Source organism: Mizuhopecten yessoensis, unplaced genomic scaffold, assembly GCF_002113885.1.
Source record: "Mizuhopecten yessoensis strain PY_sf001 unplaced genomic scaffold, ASM211388v2 scaffold11143, whole genome shotgun sequence".
Taxonomy (NCBI): Eukaryota; Metazoa; Mollusca; class Bivalvia; order Pectinida; family Pectinidae; genus Mizuhopecten; species Mizuhopecten yessoensis.
In genome coordinates this window covers 904,031-914,145 of record NW_018408901.1, presented here as the reverse complement: position 1 = coordinate 914,145, position 10,115 = coordinate 904,031, and the positions used below count along the sequence as shown (strand labels likewise).

General features: G+C 40.1%; 1 pseudogene; it reads left to right on the top strand.

Annotated features, from left to right (window-relative positions):
• Nucleotides 1-9,528: 9,528 nt before the first annotated feature.
• LOC110466735 overlaps nucleotides 9,529-10,115 on the top strand; it is an 18,980-nt pseudogene continuing 18,393 nt past the window's right edge.

Below are 10,115 nucleotides of genomic sequence, written 5' to 3'. Positions count from 1 at the left end.
ACAGATGTGTCATTTGATTGTACCGTGTATCAGCATGTGTACTGCACAATGTGTGCGTGCTATGTAATGATTGGGTGCAAACTACTTCAATGAAAATATAGCAAACGATGTTGTGAATGACTGTCTTGCGATGTTCCCAAATACTGCTGCTGGAGTAAACAAGAGGAATCATCTGATCCGGTTGTTCAAAATGATATTATCATTTGTCAACTAAAGTATGAAAAAACCCTCTTTATATATTTAATGTAATGTCTACGAACAATTACATCATTCCAACACTCTACAATGGAACAAATTGCAACAATCAAGTGTATTTAGCAATACATAGCTAATTTGTCCAGCCAAGCTGAATTGATGATGATTAACTCGACCGGTTATTTTCAGTAAGATATAACAAAACAAAAAGTGCTTTCATTAAATATGCATCAGGTATGAAACTATGAAAGTGTATACCTGGTTACAGGTACATGTTGTTTTATCTAGTTTTCAAATAAAACTAATAGATTTAATTTAATAACGAATCCATAAACTGTCACAAATATGACATTAGTCACATTAGAATAATACTAATTCATACATGTACTACTTGGTGACGCAAGTGGACCAGAGGGTAGTATCGCTCACCTGCAAACATGAAACGTCAGTCAAATCCTATACATAATACTTATTTGAATATTTGTAACCTTGTTCTATGTCTTCTTTAGATGTACATTTGGGCCCTTTTGCTATTCTGCTTCAAAACTAGCCAATATAGATGTAGGCTTTGTACCGGTTTTGAAGCCCTACCTTTCATTAAATTAGTCGTAAAAACCTTCATGTCTTTTTGTCGTTGTGGTCCTTTGTAACCTGGTAGTCCCTCTTCATGGATTCTAACTTGTTGTTACACTGATCTCCAGTTACACGTATATACATTTGTTCAGCTATTCTTTTCAACAAAGTCTTGTGATAGGTTGAGCCTTTGAATCATTCATCCATTTCCATTCTTAAGTATATGAGGTGTTCTGCCTGTGTGTCTGTCCCCATTTTGGGCAAAACTGTAACTGGCTCTGCAGCAGCAACTGCTTCTTCATCACCAACAGCTTCTTGCTCACCAAATGGTTCTATACATGTATCTGGTATCGGAGTAGAGAATGAGTCTGTAAATAGTATTTATTCCCAATTCAATTGTCTAATTAGTAAACAACATAACGACAAATGGCGGCCGTGTGTTTAAGAGTACACAGACAACACTTTTGTTTTGTAGTGAAATTATGTTTAAACAATCATAGAAGTGCACTGATTTTCTGAGCGTGCTTTTTGTTTGTTTATAAAGTTACACTTTCGTTGTAAATGTCATGCGGAGAAAAAACATATTAAATAATCATCAATCTATTATCAGTTGATAATATATTTTAATTATTTGTAGTAAAAATCATTCTTAGTCATTATATTCTTAGTTTGAGCTTACATTGAAATATATAACGTGAAAATGAATGAATTCATTGTGATCATTTCATTTGAAGTATAGCTGGAATAAATGTTCGAAAACATGCAAAAGTTTTGCTAGCCCGAGTATCCTCTGGCTGCTTTGCCTGACTTGAGAGTGAGATAGACCGGACATTAGCCCGATCGCATTATCCCGTGGTTCCTACACCAGACTTTTTGACATTTCGACAATTAAATGCCTAGCCATCAAAATGTCAAAACGTCTGGTGGAGGAGCCTGATAATACTCTGGCTATATTTTTTTTGCAATTAGCATGGTTAAACATACAGGCCTTGAAAAGTCCTCAAATTTAGAGAGGGCCTTTAAAACGTCTTTAAAAACAGATGATGGCCTTCAAGGTCCTTGAATTTAGCTAAAAGGCCTTAACAAGTCATGAAATATTACAAACTTAACATAACAGAACGTTAATAGTTCATCATATGTAAATTAGTCCTTGAAAATTAGGAAATGAGCCTTGATTTGAAAAGTGCTTGATTTTTTTCTCAGAAATTCTGTATTAATTAGGAATATCTCAAACAGTGTTGTACCTTTATTATAGATTAGATAACCTAATGTATTAACGCGGCGCAGGAACTCCTCCACTATAACTTCATAGGCTGTGCCGTCATACTCGACAGTGCCCGGCTTCATTCTTTTACACACATACAAAAAGTTCAATCATCGGTAAAAGAACAGTAGCTAAGCCTCGTGTCTTTTACATTTTTAGGTCACCTGAGACAAAGTCTCAAGTGACCTATTGCGATCGCCTTTTATCCGGCGTCGTCCATCGTCCGTCGTGCGTCCGTAAACAATGTACATTTTCGACTTCTTCTCCAAAACCCCTGAACTAATTTCAATGAAATTTTACAGAAACCTTTCATGGCCTCCAGGGGCCTGAGGGGTTTGTTTGTTTGATTTTGTTTAACGTCCTATTAACAGCTAAGGTAATTTAAGGACGGCCTCCCCCTGTGTGCAAGATGCATGCGTGTAGTGTATGTGTGTGTATTTTGGGAGGCTGCGATATGTTCGTGTTTGTCTCCTTGTGATAGTACGGAACTGATGCCGACTGTATAGTGCTACCTCACTGAAACATACTGCCGAAGACACCCAGCAGGACGCCCCACCGGTTCACATTATACTGACAACGGGTGAACCAGTCGTCCCACTCCTAATTTGCTGAACGTTAAGCAAGAGTAGAAACTACCATTTTTAAAGACTTTGGTATGTCTCGGCCAGGGGACAGAACCCAAAGCCTTCCTAACATGGGCGAACGCTCAACAAATGGCCAAAAGTGAGGCATTGCCAATGGAGACATTAGGAAGAAGAACGTTATTTAGAAAGGAGAGAAGAGATAAGGTCCCAAATTTAGTCGCCTCTTACGATCATGCAATTGGGGGCAGCAGGTACAATTCTTACGCCCTACCTGCAGGGCGTGGCCTGAGGGCGAGGCCAAATGGTTCAAATTGACTGAAATTTCAAAAATCGTCTTCTCAAGACCCAGATATGGTAGAATCATATACTCTTCATAGATGGAATGGTCTTCAAGTACCTTTACTAAAATTGTGAATTTTATGACCCTGGGGTATCACGTTTTCCCCTTGGGATGGGGTAAAATTTACTATAGTTTATATAGGGAAATCACATTTTGGACCAACATTTGTTTAATTTCCATTGGAAGTAATTCAATTTAGGTTAGCATTATCAGTATTAGGTAGGAGTTTGATAGTATGCACATATGAGCCCTGGCTGACCCCCAGGGGCTGATGGGTGGGGCCAATTAGGGTTAGATTTTTTTTTTATTCCATAATAAAGGGATACCAATGATAATTCTAAACCTGCAATAAAATAATCTAACCCTATTAAAAAAAAATAGTTATAGGGAACAGTTCCCACCAAATTTGAGGTAGTCATACCCGGGAATATAATTAGGGTTGAATTGACTGAAATTTCAAAATCTTCTCAAATACCCAGATATGGTAGAATCAAACACTCTTCATAGATGGAAGGGTCTTGAGGTTTATGACCCGAAGGTATCACGTGTACCCCCCAGGGGAAGGAGGGGGGGGNTTTCAAATACATTTTAGTCTTAAATCTGTATGCTAGATAATGCATAAGGTGGTTTTATTGTTTTTTGTCACTTTGAATAATATTTCTGTTCATGTTAAAAACAAAATCAACTCTCTGTATAAATTTATCTGGTGACCGTTAAGGCCCATGGGCCTCTTGTTATAATTAAATAACAACAGTTTGTTAAACACGATAAAAAAATCATGGCACCATTCGGTGAAGGAACCACATTATTTTAAAATACGATTTATGCGATAATTACTCATTTTACATATCATCTGTGTACTCAAAATGTTTTATTTTGTCATGATTCAAACTAAGCGACAGTAAATGATCATAGATGAACTTTTTTTTATAAATGTACAGCTAACCGTTTCGTGTTTGCCGCCAACCTGTTCTTTTTTCCATTCTGAAGTAGCGAGGAGTGTGTTCCTGACCCTTGACCTCGATCCACGGGTCGTGTTTGATGTGTTCGATTCGTCTTCGAGTCCGTTTTGAACACTCGAGTTACCGAATCGAACATAGGACCCTGCAGGTAGGGCGTAAGAATTGTACCTGCTGCCCCCAATTGCATGATCGTAAGAGGTGACTAAATTTGGGACTTTATCTCTTCTCTCCTTTCTAGATAAATTTTTCTTCCTAATGTCTCCCTTGACAATGCCTCACCTTTGGCCATTCGTTGAGCGTTCGGCCCTGTGAGGAAGGCTTTGGGTTCTGGCCCCTGGCCGAGACATACCAAAGTTTTAAAATGGTAGTTTATACTCCTGCTTAACACTCAGCAAATTAGGAGTGTGACGACTGGTTCGCCCATTGTCAGTATAATGTGACCGGGTGGGGCGTCCTGCTGGTTGTCTTCGGCAGTATGTTTCAGTGAGGTAGCACTATAAAGTCGGCATCAGTTCCGCGCTATCACAAGGAGACAAACACGAACATACCGCAGCTTCCCAAAATACACATATACACTACACGCATGCATCTTGCACACAGGGAAGGCCGTCCTTATATGACCTTAGCTGTTAATAGGACGTTGAACAAAATCAAACAAACAAACAAACAAAAACATAGCCTAGCTGATGCTGCTTTTACTATTGGTGCTGCAACAACTGATGCTGATCCAGCTGATGTTGATCTAACTGATGCTGCTACAACTGATGTTGATCTAACTGATGCTGCTACAGCTGATGATGCTCTAGCTGATACTAATCCAACTGATAATTTTCTACGTTCGGCTGATCACGACGAACTTCCACAAGGTGAGATATATATTCAAAGTTGCTTTTTTTGTCATTTCATGATAAAAGGGGGATAGCTAGCCTTTTCGAAGCATCTGACTTAAGACCTGATATATATTCATGTTGTGCTGTGCTGTGTTCTGTTACTATGCATATCTCCCCAAATATGTGTGTAATGTGTCAAAATTATCTTTAATTTGATGCTTAGTTTAGGAAAGCATATATATATTGTCCCATAGCTTTACTGAGCACTGTACATGTACATTAATTTCTTGACAGCTGCAAACTTTTGAAATATATCTGTTTTTAAAGTACCTTTAAATATATATCGTAAAAACATTTTTTTTGTTTTGCATTAAAATTTTGTAGGAATCGGCGATCTTGACCTGTCGATAGATTTTGGACTGCTCGACATTTTACCGGAATAAATAATAATCTATCAAAAAATGGTGTTTCAATGAAAAATGAAAAACAAAATGTTTGTGTTTATGATTTTCCCCGAGTTCAGCCTAGCGCCTTAAACAGTAGAACAGACGAGAGAGAAAAGTGCAGTCGATATCTCCGTTTACAGTTGGAATGCCAAGACAATTAGTTCTGCATGGTATAAAGATATTCAAGCAATGGTGATGTTTTCAGACAACTGGAAATTATTGGGCTTGTAGCATCGTTCCGGAATGTCTACGATGGTTCGAATCAGTGATTTAGTCGATGACTTTGTCTTACTGTTTAGGAGATTAATTGGTTCAGGTTTTGCAGACCACATATATAAATCAAACATCAGTCAGCTTTATTTCCTGTTAATAATCGTAGAATATCGAGCTCTATCATCGTCCGTTATGATTTACAGACAATACGAGAACTGTTTAAGTTCGACCACGTGTAACCAAAGGTTGAAGGTTTAGCACCATTAGGAGACTGACGATCAGATGAGTTACTTGTCGGAATGGCCACGGTTCGGGTTACCGACGGGTCGATTGGACTAGTCTCTAGTCATACATGCGAGTCCGTGTAGGAATGGACATGGTTTATGACCATTGTCCAAGAAATCATTTATAGCTTTCCACTGATGTTTTCTTTTTGAACAGGAACGTTACATAACAGCGTCGTTTAATGACGATCATATAACAAAGAGGCTGGTTCTAACACATCAGCAGCCAGCAATCCGTCAGAATATTTTAACTATATGACACACATCTAGTTTTGATCAAGCCCTACAGGTAGGGCGTAAGAATTGTACCTGCTGCTCCCATTGCATGATCGTAAAAGGCGACTAAATTTGATACCTTATTTTTTCCCTTATTTCTAAACTAGTTTTTCTCCCTTATGCCTCCCTTGACAATGCCTCACTTTTTGTCCCCCGATTTCACCGCAACGGGGGATATTAATTTGAGCTAGTCCATCGATACGGCCGAGCCCTTAAAGCTTTCAACCCTGTTACCGAGTTTGAAGAAAATCGGTTAATATTTGTTGCAGTTAATGCACGAAAACGAAGCGTGACAGACTGACCAATGACTACTTTCAGCGGACTTTATCTGGGGGAGTTATGGCCCCTTAAATAACGAAAAACGTAATTATCTGCCGTTTCCGTGCAATAACTGCAACAAACAAACCGAATTTCTAACAGGGTTGAAAGCTTTAAGGGCTCGGCCGAGTTCGATGCCCACTGGCCGAGACATACCAGAGCCTGTAAAAATGGTAGTTTGTATTTTTGCTTAACGCTCAGCAATTTAGGAGTGGGACGAATGGTTCGCCCGTTGTCAGAATAATGTGACCGGGTGGGATGTACTGCTGGGTGTCTTCCGCAGTATGTTTCAGTGAGGTAGCACTATAAAGTCGGCATCAGTTCCGCGCTATTACAAGGAGACAAACACGAGCCTATCGCAGCCTCCCAAAACACACACGCATGCATCTTGCACACAGGGTAGGCCGTCCTTAAATGACAATAGTTGTGGACAGGACGTTAAACAATACTAACCCAAACCATACTAATCTAGTTTTAATCCTAGTACAGTTAGAATTACGCCCAAGTATCCACTTTTTTGTGGCATGAACGCAGGACGCACGCTTCCCGAACAGAGACGAGCCGCTATACGACCGCAGGACGAACCCGGTGCGAACGCAAGCCTACCGATAGGACCGGTGTTACCGATTGGGCCTAACGCTCCTAGCACAGTCGCTTCCCGAACGGAGCGAGATTATCGGCCGCTACCGGCCGATAAACTGCTTAATGATACCTCGCCGCTATCGACCGATAAACTGATACCTGGCCGATAGCGGCGGATCGAACGAACGATATATGCAGCCGCTTTTACGGGACGGAACTAGTAGTAGTCGTCTGGATAACCGAACCACTCGTAGTGAAGCGGACGTTAATCTCCTTAAACAAACAAACAACCGGTACTAGTGCCCAATTACACCTGTACTTACCACCCACAAGATATATTTAAGTCCGTAACTAAACTAATAAAGCAGTGTTATTTTAATAATGTCGTATCAGTCTAAGAATAACATTTCTCTTATTCTTATGATTAAAATGTTTTTCAATGATACGATTTCTACAACATATATTTGTTTGAATAGAGCGGTCGTTTAATCTATGTTATAACTGAATGATCACAAATGTTTAGGTATACCTAGACAATTACGACACTATTTAAATTCAAATACATAATTGCTAGCGAATTGTAACCATAATCACGGAATCGCGTAGTCCGTGCCAATATTCACGGAATAATTGTCCTAACACATTTTGTATTCTTTAATGTCTTAATTATGCCTGTTTGTTACATGAAATACCATATTATATTAGCAATGAATTAAGGCCAGACTTTGTAAGTGATAATCGTTCTGACGTGTATGTCCAATACGTGTCAGGACGGCGTGTTACGAATTTCAATCATTCAAAATTTCCCACCTGAGTGAACGCCATTTTGTAGGTAATGAAATTGACTAATCAACAAACCGTACTGATCCGGAACGAAAATAGAAAATAGTATCCTTTGTTTAGAAGATTACGGACCGCCTCTTTTTGTTGATAAGTCACTTCCATGATCTAGAAAATGGCGATCGCTCAGGTGTGAAATTTTGAACGATTGCAAATCGAGGAACTCTGCTGGCGGAATTCAGCAGCTGTTGGTAATAATAAGAGCGGATTTGGATCAATAAATAATCTATTAATCGATGTATGTGAGGTATGTGTTGTGCCATAGTAGATTTTTGNGACTAGCAGCATTGAAAAACTGTGGTGGTTGTGGACTAGGGGCTGGGTAGCAATGTTGCTCGCTCATGTTAACCTGGCCCGAGTACGAGCTCGGCCAACACGTAACACTGTCGTGACTTAGCACACTGTTCAATGACTGACCTTGATTTCCTTTGTTGTTACTTTCTTTCTTCTTTTCAGCTTTTGCTTTCTTTTTGGGTGGCATTTAACTTCCAGTGATGATAGACAACATCATTAACTTCATCAAAAACTACTTTTCAGCTTCGGTAGAAAGTTTTAGACACATGTACAGGCTCGCTACACGCGGAGCCTACGTCGCGCAGATGTCCACTCTGCCCGCCATCTTGAGGTACAATCGGACACTCTTATTTCTACCACCGCTGGGGATCGAACCGAAATTTTTGGGAGAGCGAGTGGTCTGAAGCTCACGCTTGATAGCACACAGTAGTACAATGAGTGTGCGCGTTAGCGATCAAGGCTACCGAGGCATAACATAAAAGAGAATACTGTATTGCGTGGTCTTAAATGTAAGAAGGACTTCAAATAGATTTCTAAATTCATCAAATACGAAATTTGAATTAATTTTAAATATTGAAGATGAGCTGCTCGAGTGGTTACAGTGTGTACGCATGTAGAAATTGCCGACCGCCACCCTGTGTGCTACTACTATATCGTTATCCATTATCAAGAACAGTCATGGTTGGGTGGCTATCGGCAAAGAACATGCACACGTGCATATACACATGTCCAACAGTACAAACAGACTCGAGGTGAAGGTCACACATAAGTAAACAAGAGGAAAGTGGGAAAGGAAGGGGGAATAGTAAACAGGAAAGGTGAATAAAAGAAAACATAGGTGGAGAACCGAAGTATGTGTCTGCTGCTATAAAGAAGAGTAAGAGTTAAAATGATTGTTAGGTAAATAGACCGACAGATTATGATAATTTTGTATATAATGACAATGTATAGAAAAATGGGAAAACTATTTACAGAACAACATAATCATTAATTATCTACAAGTCAGCTGGGGACAAACAGATTATACAAATGTGTACAATTGGTACGCAAACAACACAGGGTAGGGTACTATAGGTAGACACTTTAAACAGCTTATATTAACAAGGTAGACAGAATCAGACTACGTAGAGGGTTACACATAGACCATATCATAGGTAAAACGATAGAAGGCATCGGTCACGTGAAAACATGGCGGCGAGAGTAGATCGCCTGTAAGACCGGCAGAGATGAAATGGCATGTATACCTCCGAGAAGACACGTACTCAGCTTGCTTTGTGCTTAAAATGAAAGTGCAGAACCAAGGGCTGTAAGTAGTATGAAAGTTTGGACTTTTGGAATGTGTTTATGGGCCGAAAACGGAATATTAACAGGCGAAGGTCTGACGGTGCGGGCCACTCACCCGTGACCACTATTAGTGACACGCATACAGGTACAACCAGCACGCGCAGCCCAAGTGAATGTCAGACTGTATTAAGTGATGTTTTAGCAAGTGCACACAGAGAGTTATATTGTCACCACATAAACACTATGTCACAGCCTCAACCGCAAGTTCCATCGGAAATGTTTTACACTTCAGGGGTACAAGGAACATGTAATATTGCCTCGTCCCCACCCCCCTACCCGCCCCAGTCGTCACCTCGGCTTGACATGGTTATCCACGATATTTACAACAGACTCGCCAAATTGGCCGTCTTGGATCAAATTAATATTAAACTGAATACAATGGACGAAAAATTGTGTAGCATGGATAAATCTATCGTTGATATCAAACGCGAGCTGACTATCCATTCGGAACGTATAGAGAATAGTGACTTTCACTACTCCTTGTTGGAGGAACGTCTCTCCAAAGTTGATCAGCAACGTGATGAGGCCCAGCAACAGACATACGAGGTCAAGGAAATGCTGCTCGAGGACCAGACACGATCCATGAAAATCAACTTGTTGTTTGGGGGCATTCCAGAGACGGAGACTGGCACGGAAACTCACCCTAAAGATACCGAAGCAGTACTTCATGATTTCATAAAGAATGAGCTTGGAATAGAGGATGATATACCGTTCCAAGTGGTGCACCGACTCCGTCCACGACATGATGGCAGGCCACGCTCGATCGTGGC